Source organism: Suricata suricatta, chromosome 9 (genome assembly GCF_006229205.1).
Source record: "Suricata suricatta isolate VVHF042 chromosome 9, meerkat_22Aug2017_6uvM2_HiC, whole genome shotgun sequence".
NCBI lineage: Eukaryota > Metazoa > Chordata > Mammalia > Carnivora > Herpestidae > Suricata > Suricata suricatta.
This window is the reverse complement of record NC_043708.1, coordinates 88,097,586-88,114,735: the sequence shown is the minus strand read 5'-3', so window position 1 is coordinate 88,114,735 and position 17,150 is coordinate 88,097,586. Positions and strand designations below refer to the sequence as shown.

Below are 17,150 nucleotides of genomic sequence, written 5' to 3'. Positions count from 1 at the left end.
TCCTTTGAACCTGTGTTCCTAGAAACACCAATGCTATAGCTGCATGGGAGCCTCCTGAGAAAGTTCAGAGTGTGCCTCAGATGGTGTTTGGCCTGGAAGGGGCTGGGTCCTCCATGGTTCCCATCAGAGGAGTTCCATCATCCATCATCTTGGGGTTTTAAGGTTTTTGCAGAAGCTTGGTCCAGCCACGGCAGGTTTCAAAGACACAGGGCCCAGAATATAGCTGGCCAATAAATATTTATTGATTAACAGAGAGGTTTCAGGTCTTCTCAGTCCTTGATCACAGATCTTGAGGTGACTCTGGAGTTTTTGAAGGCTCCATGGTCACTGCTGGTAGTCAGAGAAAAGCAGAAAAGACCTAGAGAATCTACAAATAGAGCATCCTGAAACTAGGTCAAATTCCAGAATGAGGCGCTCTTAGACAATCGGGTCGGCCCCTCGCGCCAAGGTAGAGTGACACGTGGGCACCACTCATATATACTGTTAAACAAAGGAATAAAAATAAATTCACCAAAGATACTCAGTTTGGTTCAAAGATCCTGGGGCCTCAAGGACTTGATTCAGATGAAGAGAAAGATTTCTCAGTTCCCATGAAGCTGGCTTCAACTTCCTTCTAGTTTCACGTATTAGCAAGCGATCTATAGAGTAGTTTATAATTAAGGAATAGCTACTATCAGCAGCATTGTCATCATCACTGAAGTTAACATTTGTTAAATACATATCCCTATTAACCTTATTTTGCCCATGAGGAAACTGAGAGTTAGACAAATTGTGGAATTCACTAAGGTCACATGGCAAGATAGTAAGTGGTTTAACCAGAAACCAGAGCTGCCTGAGTCTTCTGTACTTCCCTCCATCAAGATGAGAGAACTTTAAGGAACAAAGCTCAGGGAAATGCTGAAAGCCAGAAGTGACAGAATAAAGAAATGTTCAATTTGGAATTCCACTTGGGTTCAATATGCCAGATTTCTTATTTGTGGGTTCTCTTTGGAAGGGTCTGCATAAAGAAGCTCATATATTTATAGGTAAGGATACTTTCAGGATCAGATGCTTTCTGATCTCTACTAAGGAAAAAAAAGATTATGTCAGAAAGTGGTTCTCAAATTTTGGCATGCAAGGGAATCAGTCACAACAAGCAAGGACTTGTTGAAACACAGAAGGTTGTACCCCACTCCTAGAATTTTTGATTCAAGGATTTGCATGTCGGGACGCCTGGGTGGTTCACTCGGTTAAGCAGCTGACTTGGGCTCAGGTCATGAGCTCACGGTTCGTGGGTTGGAGCCCCGCGTCGGGCTCTGTGCTGACAGCTCAGGGCCTGGAGCCTGCTTCGGATTCTGTGTCTCCCTCTCTCTCTGCCTTTCCCACGCTCATGCTCTATCTCTCTTCCTCTCTCTCAGAAATAAGTAAACTTTTAAAAAATAAAGAATTTGCATGTCTATCAAGTTCCTGGGTACTGATGATTCTGCTGGTTGAGGAACCACAGTTTGACAATCACAGGTATAAGGGAAGCACATCCTGTGGTTTCTTTTAAGAATTTTTAAAAATATATTTTTTAAAGTTTATTTATTTATCTTGAGAGAGAGGGGGAGAACACACATGGACCGGGGAGGGGCTGAGAGAGAGAGAGAGAGAGGGAGGGAGGGAGGGAGAGAGAGAGAGAGAGAGAGAGAGAGAAAGGGAGAGAGAGAGAGAGAGAGAGAGAGAGAGAGAGAGAGAGAGAGAGAGAATCCCAAGCAGGCTCCACACTGCCAGTGCAGAGCCCAATGTGGAGCTTGAACTCATGAACCGTGAGGTCATGACCTGAGTCAAAATCAAGAGTCAGACACTTAACTGTCTGAGCCAACCAGGCACCCCTATCCTGTGGTTTCAAAATGAGGTTTATACTTGGACCAAAGATCATATGAAAATCCCTTAATTTTGGAAAGGTGGTTCTCCCAAAAATCTCAAGAGGCATCTGTAGGTTTTTACTGTTCTGTTTTTGTCATTAAGAAAAGGGCAAAGCCTGGGGAATGCCAGAACAGCAAGTTCTAATTCTGCTACATGTATGTGTATATATAGTCAGAAAAATCAATGGTACAGTTCCTTTAGGGAAGAGTGAGCCAGATGGAAGACACTCAAAATTCATTAAAAACTAATCTCAGCATGAAAGGGTCCTTTCTTTGATAAAAAGAGAGCTTTGTGACCAAAGGAAATGCAGGACAGTTGGTGCGTCTCTCCACCTGCCAGGCAGATTTGCTCCATTTCCTATTGGTACTCTCCTTAGGAAAACTGAGAATTGCCTAACAGAACAAGTCTGCAGCTCTGACCCCTTTAATTACACATGAGCTGTGGCTTGTGAGAACTGCACCTACCCTCTGAACATGGTTGTTTTCACATATGTTTGAGCAATAACAGGGTAGATCCAGATCCAGGTTTTCTGAGCCACTAATGAGAATTTCTCCGAAAATGATTTTTCCAGTGTTATCTGTACAACACAGATTACTAAAAAAAAAAAAAAAAGAAAGAAAGAAAGAAAGAAAGAAAAAGAAAAAAATGAAAAAAAAGGAGACATTTTCTAGTAATGTGTGTATGCCAGTGTAAGGTGGCATAAATCTGGCAGCAGCTCATTTGAGGGTTTAGGCTGGATCTGGAAATAGATTCTGAGGTGGTGGAGAGTTAAATGCAGAAGGCTTACTGGGTGGGCTCTCAGGATCAACATGTCAGGGAGTGACGGATGCAGGACTGGATAGTGGGGGGAGGGGGGTTTGACCATCTCAACAAAGGCCTGAGCAGATCTCCTAGGCAGAGAACAGGCCTTTGAACATATTGACCTGTCTTTGGATGCCTGCTATGTCTGGGGGTGGGACACATGTGTGGGCGAGGCAACTGCCTTAAGGAGCAGACAGTTTCAGGGAAGGGACTTTGCTGTGAGCTACTAGCGGTAAACACTCTAACAACATGGGCAATGTGTGCCTCTGTGTGGAAGGGGAAGCTGGGGAAAGGGACCCTACTGTGTTTCAGTGCCAAAGAGGTGTCTAAACTTTTACTCATTCTGCCTTTACAGAAACTTACACTGTCCATTACTATTTGCATAACAGACATAACTGGACCTTTTCTACAACGTATTATCTATAGTACCCCAGTTAGAGTACTCAGCTGGGTACTAGGCATTGTAAAAACAGGTTTGACTCCTTGCTTTCTTCCTTCCTTCCAGTTTTGTTTTGTTTTGTCTTGTTTTAGTTTTAGTTTTAGTTTTTGTTTTGGAGGGACAGAGAGAGACAGCACAAGCATGGGGGGGTCAGAGAGAGAGGGAGACACAGAATCCGAAGCAGGCTCCAGGCCCTGAGCTAGCTATCAGATGCTTAACCGACTGAGTCACCTAGGTGCCCCTCATCCTTCCTAGGTTTTTAATGATTTTATTTATTTTTGAGAGAGAGAGAGAGAGAGAGAGAGAGACAGAGACAGAGACAGAGACCCCCATCCAGACACCTCTTTTTTTTTACATTTATTTATTTATTTATTTATTTATTTATTTATTTATTTATTTATTTTTGAGAGAGAGAGAGGAGAGAGTGAGGGAGGGACAGAGAAGGAGGAAAGAGAATACCAAGCAGGGTCCAAGCTGTCAGCGCAGAGCCCAATGCAGGGCTTGATCCTACAAACCATGAGATCATGACCTGAAATTGAGAATCAGACCCCAAATCAAGAACCATAGGCGTAACCGACTGACCGCTCAGGCGCCCGATGCACTTCTTAAAGCAGACAGACATCACATGGTTAAAGCAGTAACTTGCTCAAGGTCACAGAACTTGTAAGAGAGCTAGATTTTGAACTCTTGCTGTATACTTGCAGAGCTGACTTTAAACAGCCTCTTTTCAGGTTCTTTTAGCATCTGAAAGTGGAGTTATAGATAAACCAAAGCCTTTAACATTTTTTCCTTTTAATACTTACTATAAGTTTGGACTTTTATTTACTTGTATTCCTTCTTCCATGTACTTTGCATTGTATAACGCATATGGTATCACTTAATAAAGGTTAGTTGATGCTGAAAAAAAATTTTAGTTCCACTCTTTCTCCAGTGAGCGCTGGCAAGAGGGACAAAGAAAGGAAAATAATAATTCACAGTTTGTAAAAGGAGTTCCATAATTCTTATATTTACATAGAAGACCCATGTCTTATAAAACCAGCTTTCTGTACCAAGATACTACACAAGACCAAGTCCGAAACATACATCAATGATCTTCGTAAAGATTAAAAGGTTGTGCTCTCATAGGTTTTCCATAGCTGACCATGACCCCAAAGGCTCTAACATTTATTTTTGGTTTACTCCAGAAGAAGATTTGCTCAGCAAACCACAACCTGAGAGCTTAATCCAACCTACTGTCTGATTTTGATTTTACCACTTGTGACCCGAGAATGGTTTTTGAGCTTTATAACTGTTTCAGAAAAAAATGAAAAGAAGATTTCATGATATGTGAAAGTTATATGGAATTCAAATTTCAGTGTCCATAAGTGCTACCATCACATTCATTTATGTATTATCTGTGGTTGCTTTTCTAGCTACAACTGTAGCATTGAGTAGTTGTGACAGAGACTGTATCATCAGCAAAGCCTAATGTTTTTACTCTCTAGGCATTTATAGAAAAGGCATGCCAACCGCTGCTCTTAAGAGTCTCTCAACTTTAGCTGTGTTAGAAACACGTGAGGGACCTTTTAAAACTCCCAGTCTCCAAGCCCCACCCTGCACCAATTAAATCAGTCTGGAGATGAGACCCTGTCTTCAGGATTTGTTAAAGCTCCCTTGGGTGTCCTGAATGTGCGGCCAAGGTTGAGAACCACTGTCTGCATTTTGAAAGACAGGTGGATGAGGCCTGCTGGCATCCAGGCTGCCAGATGGGAGAGAATGCAGGTCACTTATCACCACCTGTGTGTTTTGGGGGCGATGTGAGCAAAGATGTTCAGGAGTTCCAGAAGCCCTCTGGTGAAAGCCCTTCCCACAAGGAGGTGGCAGGAATGAAGGAGATGGGTGAGAGGATTATATCAAATATCTCTCCCAGCATATTGAATGACTGAGTTGAAGACAAATTTTCCCCCAAATGGAACATTACAAGTGTACAGGCAGTGTGGCCTTCCCTAACCTAGCTGCTAGGAAGCGGTGACCTAATTCTTTAGCATCTACTGGTACAACCTTCTGGTTGAAACTGCAGAGCACAGAACCAGGTATCCTGTGCAGTGAGTCCAACAGAAGTGTTTTTTTTTTTTAAAATAGTTTATTGTCAAATTGGTTTCCATACAACACCCAGTGCTCTTCCCCACAAGTGCCCTCCTCCATCACCACCACCTCCCCCTTCCCCTTCAACTCTCAGTTCATTTTCAGCCTTCAATAGTCTCTCAAGTTTTGCGTCCCTCTCTCTCCCCAACTCTCTTTCCCTCTTCCCTTCCCCCTGGTCCTCCATTAGGTTTCTCCTGTTTTCCTGTTAGACCTATGAGTGCAAACTTATGGTTTCTGTCCTTCTCTGACTGACTCATTTCGCTTAGCATGACACCCTCGAGGTCCATCCACACACAATACAAGTTTTAATCAACTGTGTTGTGCGTGAACTGATGTGCTTCAGAATCACCTGGAGGCTCCTGGGCCCCACTCCAGACCTATAGAATTAAAATCCCCAGGAACAGTCCCAGGAATCTGCATTTTAACCAGCATCCTAGTTGAGTCTTAAGAACTTTGAAGTTTAATCATTACCTACTTAAATGATTTTGCTGTTGAATTGTTAGCAGATATGCAGGCATATTTGCCCTACCATTATTTGCCTCAGTGGGAAAGGCCAGTGATTGATTCCTCTAAAGGGTGCATACACACATTAAAAAAAAAGAAAAAGAAGGACTTATCAGGTAAAATCTATCATATATATGCCAAATGGCCTTTCAATTAATTAGAGTTATTTTTTTTAAAGCGGTATGGAAGTCACACACTCATTCTACCAATTGCCAGCTTGCTCACTAGTATACACTCTTCTATGGCAAACTGTTTGAAGTATCTTAAGTAGTGCCAATCTTCTTTCTTTGGGAAGATAGCCCTGCTTTTTGGAAGTCAATAAACATCATGTGGAGGGAAATAGGGTGACTAAAGCGGGCGATGAAGGAGGATCCGTTTTGGCTTTTTAAAAAATGAGCTTTAATTTGTAAGTGACCATACTGTATATCAGTTCACTCTTGCACTCCAAAAGATATGCCTATGTAATATTTTGAATATTTTGCCTAAAACAGAGTTGTTTTATTATTTTTTAATGTTTATTTATTTTTGAGAGAGAGAGAGAGAGAGTCTGTTAACAGGGGAGGGGCACACACACACACACACACACACACACACACACACACAGGGGATCCAAAGCACGCTTCAGACTCCAAGCTGTCAGCACAGAGCCTGAGGCAGGGCTCAAACTCCCAAGCTGTGAGATCATGACCTGAGCTGAAGTCGGGAGCTTAATCAACTAAGCCACTCAGGTGCTCCTAAAACAGAGTTGTTTTAGAAAAACCTTGTTTATTTTTGCTTTTATTTCCCTTGCCTTCGGAGACGTGTTGAGTAAGAAGTTGCTGTGGCTGAGGTCAAAGAGGTTGCTGCCTGCTTTCTCCTCTAGGATTTTGATGGTTTCCTGTCTCACATTTAGGTCTTTCATCCCTTTTGAGTTTATTTTTGTGCGTGGTGTAAGCAAGTGGTCTAGTTTCATTTTTCTGCATGTTGCGGTCCAGTCTCCCAGCACCATTTGCTAAATAACTCTCTTTTTTCCATCGGATACTCTTTCCCACTTTGTCAAAGATTAGTTGGCCATACATTTGTTGTTCCAATTCTAGGTTCTCAGCGTTGGTGGTATAGTGGTAAGCATAGCTGCCTTCCAGTTCTAGGTTCTCTATTCTGTCCCATTGGTCTGTGTGTCTGTTCTGGGTGTTTTGTGTCAGCAATCATGGGAATCAACTCCCAAGCCAAGAACAAACTGTATACACTGTATGTTAGCTAACTTGACAATAGACTTTATTAAAAAAGAAAAACTTACTTTATCCCAAAGTAATGGAAAACCATTTTTTGAATTTACAAATTCCTGAGTGTTTTATATGAAATCAACCCCATTTCTCTCTTGTCATTTTCATAAGGGTTAAGCACTTAGAAGATGTTTTTGTGGGTGTAGGTGTCTGCATTTTGAAATATGTGATTCCATTACAGGAAATCATTGTGGAAATAGGAGAAAGCCAGCTCTTCATTTCTGATTGCCTGGGGAGACTTGTAGGGAAGGTAGGATACTGAGGTCTTTTACTGCATTCAAGTGCACTTGATGGGTCAACATTTGCATCAGAGCCAAAGGGCAGCATCCCAGAGCAGACAGAACAGTAGTGTTCTGTGGTTGCTGAGCTGGGTAGAATTGCAGACGTACTTTAGAATCAGATTTTAAATATAATTCAGGTTGAACAGAGAGGCATGATAAATCAGTGTGGGAGGAGATGCTGTGGGTAGTACTGAAAGGTTTTATTTGACCTTCTTGGGACCTGAAGTGCCTATTTCTAAATGAAAGGATATATTTTATGGGCTGTGTCTACCCTCCTAGAGTGCACGGGTGATGCCCCGTGATAATAGCACAAAGGGAGTTTGAAGCTTTCCATTTTCTACCAGTCTGTGGGCACTGACTGCGTTCATTGTGTGCTTACTGCCATGGAGGCAGGCTCCTGCTCTGAAGTGTCTTGTCTGAGGGCTTACACAAATTTTTGAATGTCTTTAATTTCACCCAGCTGAACAAAATTGAACACATAGATCACTGGGCCTTGACGTTCTGAAGGCAAAGATTTTGGAAAAAGAAGGTACTTGTTTCCCTAGAACAACGTGCCAGCCTAATACCCCACTGATCTGGGGCTTGAGAGACTCCCAAGTCTCTTAGTTCATCAGGACGAAGGCACTTTGAGACATTGACAGCCTGTCCATTCGACATTATTTACTGCTTACCTTAAGGATTCATGGTGGAGAGGAAAAGAATGGGAAAGTCCCTTGGGAAATACAGGTGGCTTTGTTTTGCCCGATTATTTTTGTGTTTTGTTTAGGGGAGGTTTTTTCTGTGATTAAAATTTATTCTCATATCTATTTGCCTGGACAAAATTGAATCCATTCTTTCATTCTGTATGTGGCGGGGCAGGGAGAGGAGGGCCAGAGATGAGGAGAGTTGGCTTGGCCCATTCCACTGGGCCTTTTGCCTGGTTTTACGTTACGTGTTTGCTGGCTTTCCTAATTACCTAAGAGCTGCATTTTGACATTCAGTAGAAACAGTCTGTCCGACAGCTCCTCCCTCTACCAAACCTTCTACCTTGTCTCGCATTGCAATATTGCCTTTCAAACCTATAACCAGGAGGGTTAGACAACATTGCTTCCAGAAGAGCTGAACTGTTTAAGGGTTAAAGACACAGAAAAATTATAACTTAAGGACTGTAGTGGCCAAGGGTTGATGAAGAAAGGTGGCTTTGTTTGGATGATTAGTTTGGGCTCTGTTGAGACAGACGAAATATCTGTTTTTGGTCTTCTGGCGTAGGCAGGGTTTTATATGCTTAAAAGCAAATCTTCAACGGCATTCTCATTCTCTTACATCAGCCCACTTCTCTCCCCTTCTCTCTCATGTGGCAAAACAATAAACAAAGTGGCCACTGTTGGTGCTGTGGGGCGTTTCTGCCTCTTTCTAGTGCAGGCTCCCAGGATGGAAATCTTGAGCCATGTAAACTCCAAAAATTCTGCTTCTCCAAGAGAGGACGTTTGCTGAATGTTTGCTAGCTGGAGAATGCCTCATGACCAGTCAACTCCAAAAGGGTTGTGCAGAAATGCGGGCTGCACAGGCAGCTGGGAAGGCAGGACAACCCCCATCCTGGGAGAAACCCCCACTTTCGGGCTCTGTTTTCTTTTTCCTGGCATTTGTAAAGTGTCTGAGGGTGTGGCTGAAACTCCAGAAAAGCATTGAAAGTACTATTTGTTTTCGAAAATGTTACAGCTAATCTCTTGGTCCTAGTCTGAGGCAAAGAAAAGATCTTTGTGAAGAAATGCAACAAAATGCAAGCATCTGTCTTCCCTGGCTGGGTTTGCAGGAGATTTGTTAACACTGATATGAGGGGAGAAAGTGGAATTTGAGAGGTTATTTTACAGCAGTGGTTTTAGCCTGGGATCTGTGGAGTCCCAAGAGCCCCACATGTGGTTTTCTGGGCAGTGGAGTGTGTGAGGGGGGCGGTGGGGGGAATCTTCTAAAATTGAATAGAAAAATTTGTACAAACAGATCTTTCATTGGAGAGAGAGCCTGTGACTCTTTGGAGTCTCAAATCCAAAATAATAGTAATAATAACCACTTTCTTTGTATTTTTTCTTTTTTGTTGTGGTTAAATATACATAATATAAAATGTTCCATCTTAACCACTTTTTCAGTGTACAGTTCAGTGCTATTAAATGCATTCACATTGTTGTGCAGCCATCGCTACCAGCCAACCCCATAATTCTTTTCATCTTGCAAAACTGAAACTCTATACCCACTAAACAATAACTCCTGAATCCCTCTTCCCCTAGGCCCTGGCAACTGCCATTCTAATTTCTGTCTTTATGACTTGGACTACTCTAAGTAGCTCGTGGAAGTGGAATCATGTGGTGTTTGTTTGAGGTCCTCACTCAGCATGAGGTCCTCAAGTTTCATCCATATTGTAGCATACGCCTTCCTTTTTAAGGCTGAATCGTATTCCACTGCATGCATACACCACATTTTGCTTATCCATTCATCCATTCATGGACACTGGGGTTGCTTCCATGTTTTAGCTATTGTGAATAATGCTATCAATGGGTGTACAATATCACCACTTTTTGTTTTGTTTTAATGTTTATTTGTTTTTGAGAGAGGGAGAGTGCCAGGGTGCCCACGAGTGGGGGAGGGACCGGGGAAAGGGAACAGAGGATCTGATGCAGAGTCTGTGCTGACAGCAGAGAACCTGATGCACGGCTCAAACTCGGGAACTGTGAAATCACCACCCGAGCTGAAGCTGGACTCTCAACCGACTGAGCCACCCAAGTGCCCCATTAAAAGCAAGTTCATAAGCATAAGTTTCTCCTTTTTCTTTTGAGCAGAATTGTATATCCAGAGATTTTTCAGAGTCTGTAACACTTCCACGTGCCTCAACTGTCTTTAGAACTCCTTTTTTAAGACTGAAGTATAATTGACATACAGTATTATATTAGTATCAGGTGTACAGCATAGTGGTTGGTCATTTGTGTGTGTTGTGAAATGATCACCACAATAAGTCCAACTACCGTCTGCCACTATCCAAAGTTAACACAATATTATTGACTGTAGTCCCCATGCCATACATTACATCTCATGACTGAATTATTTTATAATTGAAGTTCTTACATCTTGGTCCCCTTCACCATCCCCCTCCCCCAGCCCCCTCCCCTCTGGAAATCTCCAGTCTGTTCTCTGTATCTGAGTCTGGGTTTTGTTTTGTGAAATCATGCAGTATTTTCCTTTTCTGTCTAAATTATTTCACTTAGCATAATGCCCTCAAGGTCCATCCATGTTGTCACAATGGCAATATTTCATTCTTTTTATGGCTGAAGTATTTCATTGTCTGTACACACACACACACACACACACACACACACACATCTTTATCCGTTTGTCCATCAAATGGACACTTAGGTTGTTCCCATATCTTGGCTTCTATAAGTAATGCTGCAGTGAACTTAGAGATGCGTATATCTTTTCAAATTGATGTTTCATTTTCTTCTGATAGATACCCAGTAGTGTAGTTGCCGAATTATATGACATTTCTATTTTAAATTAAAAAAAAATTTTTTTTAATGTTTTTAATTTATTTTTGAGAGACAGAGAGAGGCAGCACAAGCAGGGGAGGGTCAGAGAGAGAGGGAGACACAGAATCTGAAGCAGGCTCCAGGCTCTGAGCTAGCTGTCAGCACAGAGCCTGACACGGGGCTCGAACCCATGAGCTGTGAGATCATGACCTGAGCCGAAGTTGGCTGCTTAACCGACTGAGCCACCCAGGTGCCCCAGGTGCCCCTATTTTAAATTTTCTGAGGAACCTCCATACTGTTTTCTACAGTAGCTGTACCAATTTACATTCCCACTAACAATGTACAAGGATTTCCTTTTCTCTATATCCCTTCTAATAATTATTAATTGTTTTTTTGAAAATAGCCATTCTGAGGGGTGTGAGGTAATATCTCATTGTGGTTTTGATTTGCATTTCCCTGATGATGAGTGAGGTTGAACATCTTTTTATGTGTCTGTTGGCTATCTGGATATCTCTTTTGAAAATTGTTTTTTCAGGTCCTCTGCCCATTTTTTAATTGGATTGTTTGTTTTTTTGTTATTGAGTTGTAGGATTTCTTTATATATTTTGGATATTAACCCATTACTGGTATATGATTAGTAAATATCTTCTCTCATTTAATAGGCTGTGTTTTCATTTTGTTGGTGGTTTCTTGTACTGTGCAGAAGCTTTTAATCCGATGTAGTCTCATTTGTTTATTTTTAATTTTGTTTCCCTTGCCTTTGGATTCAGATTAAAAAAACAAGATTTAAAACTGATGTCATAACTGCTGATATGTTTTTTTTGTAGGAGTTTTATGGTTTCAGGTCTTTAATCCATTTTGAATTCATTTTTGTGTATGATATAAAATATTTGTGTAATTAATTGGCCATATATGCATATGTTTATTTCCAGGCTTTCTATTCTGCTCCATTGATCTATGTGTCTGTTTTTATGCCAGTATCTTACTGTTGTGATTACTATAGCTTTGTTATAGTTTAAAGTCAGGAAGCGTGATACCTCCAGCTCTGTTTTTCTTTCTCAAGATTATTTTGATTATTCAGGATCTTTGTAGTATTACATAAATTTAAGAATTGTTTGTTCTAGTTTTTTGGAAAATGCTACTGGTATTTTGATAGGGATTGCATTGAATGTGTTTAGATTGCTTTGGTTACTATGGACATTTTGACAATATAAATTCTTCTGATACATAAGTATGGAATATCTTTCCATTTGTGTGTAGGATTTTTTGTTTTCTTTGATTTCTTTCATCAGTGTCTTATACTTTATAGTGTACATGCCTCTTACCTCCTTGATTAAATTTATTCCTATTTATTTTATTCTTTTTGATGTGATTGCAAATGGGATTGTTTTATTTTTCTTTTTAAGTTTTTATTTTAGTTACAGTTAGTTAAAATACAGTGTCATATTATGTTTCAGGTACACAGTGTAGTGATTCCACACTTTCATAAAACACCCAACGCTCGTCACAGCAAGTGCCCTCCTTCCCCATCATCTGTTTCACCCACCTCCTTTCTGGTAACCATCACTTTGTTCTCTATAGTTAAGAGTCTATTTCTTGGTTTCTCTCTCTCTTTCTTTTTTTCCCCCTTTTCTCCTTTGTTTTGTTTCTTAAATAACACATATGAGTCAAATTATATGGTATTTGTCTTTCTCTGACTGACTCATTTTGCTTAGCATTATACTCTCTAGCTCCATTCATGTCATTGTAAATGGCAAGATCTCATTATTTTTTATGGCTGAATAATATTCCATTGTGTATATATACCACATCTTTATTCATTCATGAATCAGTGGACACAGGCTGTTTCTATAACTTGACTATTTTAAATAATGCTGCAGTAAACATAGGGGTGCATGTTACCTTTGAATTAGTGTTTTTATATTCTTTGGGTAAATACCCAATAGTGTAATTGATGGATGGTAGTGTAGTTTTATTTTTAACTTTTTGAGGAACCTCCATACTGTTTCCCACAGTGGCTGCTACACTAGTTTGCATTCCCACCAATAGCTCACAAGGGTTCCTTTTTCTCCACATCCTTGCCAACACCTGTTGTTTCTTGTATTGTTGATTTTAGGCGATTGTCCTCTTGATTTCTCTTTTAAATAGTTTGTTATTAGTGTGTAGAAATGCAACAGATTTCTGTATATTAATTTTACATCCTGTAACCTTACTGAATTATTAGTCATAACAGTTTTTGGTAGAGTTTTTAGGGTTTTCTACATATAATTTCATGTCATTTGTAAATAGTGATAGTTTTACTTCTTCTTTTCAGTTTAGATGTCTTTTACTTCTTTTTTTATTATTAATTTTTGCCTAATTGCTCTGGCTAGGACTTCGAGTACTATGTTGAACAAAAGTGAGGAAGTAGGCATCCTTTTCCTGCTCCTGATCTTAGAGGAAAAATTTTCAGCTTTTCACCATGGAGTATGATAATATCTGTGGGTTTGTCATTGGCCTTTATTATGTTGAGGTCTGTTCTCTCTATACACGATTTTTGACAGTTTTTTTTCATCATAAATGGACGCTGAATTTTGTAAAATGCTTTTTCTGCATCCATTGAGAAGACCATCTGATTTCTTTCCTTCATTTTGTTAATTGGAGTATCACATGGGTTGGTTTGCAGATGTTGAGCCATCTTTACCTCCTGGAATAAATCTCACTTGATCGTGATATATGATCCTTTAAATGTATTGTTGAATTTGGTTTGCTAATATTTTGTTGTGGATTTTTGCATCTATGTTTATCAGGGATATTGGCCTGTGATTTTCTTTTTTTTTTTTTTTGTAGTGCTCCTGACTTTAAAATTCTGAGTGAATGTGCCCATGCATACATGGGCGTGCTTGCCTATATGGGCACCCAGCTGGGTTCTGCTCTTTTCTTCCATGAGGAGATAACAGCCAATGTGTAGAAAGGGTTAGGATTATTCCTTTGGACTTTTTCTGGAATTGACAGCTGCCACTTTGCTCTCGCCCTTTGCTAGCTTACCCCAGGCACACTGGCGTACGGATTGGCCAACAAGGGCCCTCTCAGTATGTTGGGGGAGTGAGCAAGGGAAGGACCAATATTCTTTTCCTGGTCCTGGGAGTGTGGGATTCTCTCCTTTGCGTGCACCTGGCAGTATGGTCACTTCCTGAAGGAGTGTAGGTTTTGAATTCAGACCCGGGTTTGTATTCTGCCTCTCCCACTCTTGGCTGCATTATTCAGAAGCAGTTATTTAAATTCTTTGCACTTCTGTTTCCTCATTTTTAAGATGGGTATAAAATAGCTATGTTGAAATGACATTGTTAAGAAGAAATGAGATGATGTACAGAAGGTCCTTAACACTGGGCCTGGCCATATAAACAGGAGCTGTTCCTTCATTAAAACTCAGGCTCCCTGAGGTGGCATTGTGTATCCTTCTAATGGTAGGGATTTTTATTGTAAAAGTATTACTAAATCTGGTCATGATTTTTCTTCTTTATGAAACTTTGGGGAATGGAAATAAGGAAGTCTACCAAATAAACTGAAAAAATAAATCTGGCTTTAGTAGTCATAAAGATGGAGAAGTTAAAGTTAAGCTAGGATGGGACAGAGATACAAATAAAGATCTTTTATTTATCTGCAACATGAACATTGATCCATCTCTCTGTGGGTGATGGCGAAAGAGGGAAAGGCTGTGTGTGTTGCCTCTTCATTGAGACATATTAAAAATTTTTTTAATGTTTATTAATTTTTGAGAGAGAACAAGCAGGGGAGAGGCAGAAAGAGACGGAAACACCGAATCCAAAGCAGGGTTCAGGTTCAAGCTGTCAGCAGAGAACCAACACAAGGCTTAAACTCACAAGCGGTGAGATCATGACCTGAGCCAAAGTCAGATGCTGAACCGACTGAGCCACCCAGGCACCCTTTCAGGAGGGCATCTTTGACACGCCCTCCCATTTTCACAGCAGATGAGCAAAACTCCTGCTGAGGAACTTACTTTGCATTGTTGTAATATTTTAAAAGATTATTTATTCAATCAACTGCACAGTGAAGGGAAAACAACATTGTTTACATTGTTGACATCTAAATATCAATAGAATAAAAATAGGAAAACAACAAAACACATACACAAAAAAAACACCTAAACCAAGTCATTGTTTAGAAGCTGTTTCTATATCACTATTTAGATAGAATTAATTTTACGTAGCTACCAATGTGTTTATGCCATACCAAGTTCTACTTTTGTCCCACTAATTTGTATTAACTCCCCTTATTTCTATAGTCTTCATACTTAACAGTCCAAGTGGGAATATTTATATTGATAAATTCTATATCATAAGCTATAGAGTTGCTTTTTACTCTAAAATAAATATCTTTTCTATATACATACTCAATGCTATTTCAATACAAATTCTCCTATCCTTGTCAAAAGCTCTGATAAATATGAGGAGATTTATTGTCTTTTACCAAATCACTCTCTTGAAAGATTGTCTTCATACTAATCAGGGCCCCCAGCAATGGATAAGTGTGCCTGAAGTGGAATTTCCCCCATCGTCCCTAAGAGTGCGTTTGTAGTTTTTTTTTGCTAACTTAATGACAGTGAAGTGAGTATCTTGTAGTTGTTTTAATTTTCAATTTTGAAGTTGTAATGAATGTGAACATTTTCCAATTTTAAACAATTGAAGTATTTCTATCTCTTTTGTATGAATTATCTAATCTGGGGTTGGTGCACTGTGCCCTTGGGCTAAATATAGCCAGCTGCCTGCTCTTAGAAATAGTTGTATTGGAACATAGCCATGCTCGTTTGTTTACTTATTGTCTCCCACTGCTTTTGAGTTATAATGCAGAGTTGAGTAGTTGTAACAGAGAAAAGTCTAAAATATTTATCATTTGGCCTTTTACAGAAAAAGTTTCCAGACTCTAATCCCATCTCTCAGCTCTTATTCACTCTATGCTCCAGCAGTATCAAAGTACTTGTAGTTTCCCTCATGTCATGATAATTCATATTTTCCTTCCGTTACACATGCTCCCCCCGCTCTGGAATTTCTAAACTCCAGTCTGCCAGGAAGGTTTATCCTTCCAAACTGTCCTTGAGAGGTGCTCATGCTACAAAGCATTCCCTTTAATTCTAATTCTCGTTTAGAACTTTACTTTTTGTTGGACCGTATCAACTGTGTGAGAATCAAGAAAAAAATGCCTGGGAAAGCACTTTGTAAAACTACAAGGTGCTACATAAAAGTAATAACTGCTAATAATAACTGTTGTTCTACTTGGCAGCGTCAGTGTCCACCTTTGTCTCTACTTTTATTTCAAACCATTTACAAGGAGCTTTTTAGACCAAAGCACCTCATTTGGCTCTCATGAAATAAAGGATCTAATACCTTGTGGGTTTTTTTTTTATAATCTTCCTTTATTAAATATCAACAATATAGGTGCCTGGACATATTATTTTGGCAACACCAGAGGCCAGTTCAGATTAATTACTATGTGTCTCATCAATGATTTAATAATCATTAAGGTGACTCAAACATCAATCAACCAACCAAACAAAAGAGCCTAACTCTATGAGTGCTCCTTCTATTTCATTCAGAGAACAAAGGTTGGAATCCTACAGAAACCATAGATATAAAATCCTGAGAAAAAATGCTAAACCAAAACGCCATTCTATGTATTGGTTCAGGTAATTATGCAAAAATCAGACAAGAGAATACTTTGGGAAAGAGTTTCATTTATCCAGAAAAAAAAAAAAAGAAATCTGAACTAAAATCTCCTTATAAATCCAAAATGGTGCCTAGAGACTCCGGGAATTCTACTTATTTTTCCAGTGCGTCTACTAGGAGAACATTGAGGGCAAGGATCTACACTACTATATCTATTTGTCTGTATTGTGTCCGTATCTCTATATCTCTCTAGATAGAGAGGGAGATAGATTTCTTTAATGGACCTGGATTCCTCTAAGTGTACCTCCCCTCCTTTAGGAATCAGAGACATCTCAAAGAAAATATTTTCAGAAAAGATATATAAAAACTGTAGCACAATGTTGCAGGTGCTCATATGTGTGTCTGTGTATTAATACAGTTAACTAATTTAAACAATGACTTCCAGTGAATCCAGGAAAGAGCTTAGAGATGTGCTTTGTGAAAAGTTTAATATACGTGTTGAAAGACACGAGGTTATGGTTCAGATTACGCGGAGTGAAAACTTGGGTTAAGAATGCTGAGTCCCAGCAACAAAAGCTCTTAGTTTTTGTGTTTTTTTTTTCCATAATATTTTATTGTCAAATTGTTTTCCATACAACACCCAGTGCTCTTCCCCTCAAGTGCCCTCCACCATCACCACCACCTATCTTCCCCCC

The 17,150-nt window shown here is 39.9% G+C and overlaps 1 protein-coding gene across 1 annotated transcript in view; it reads left to right on the top strand.

Moving 5' to 3' along the window:
- The window catches only part of SHC4 (SHC adaptor protein 4), a 121,041-nt gene that overhangs the window by 48,266 nt on the left and 55,625 nt on the right, over positions 1-17,150 (top strand). The window lies entirely within an intron of this gene.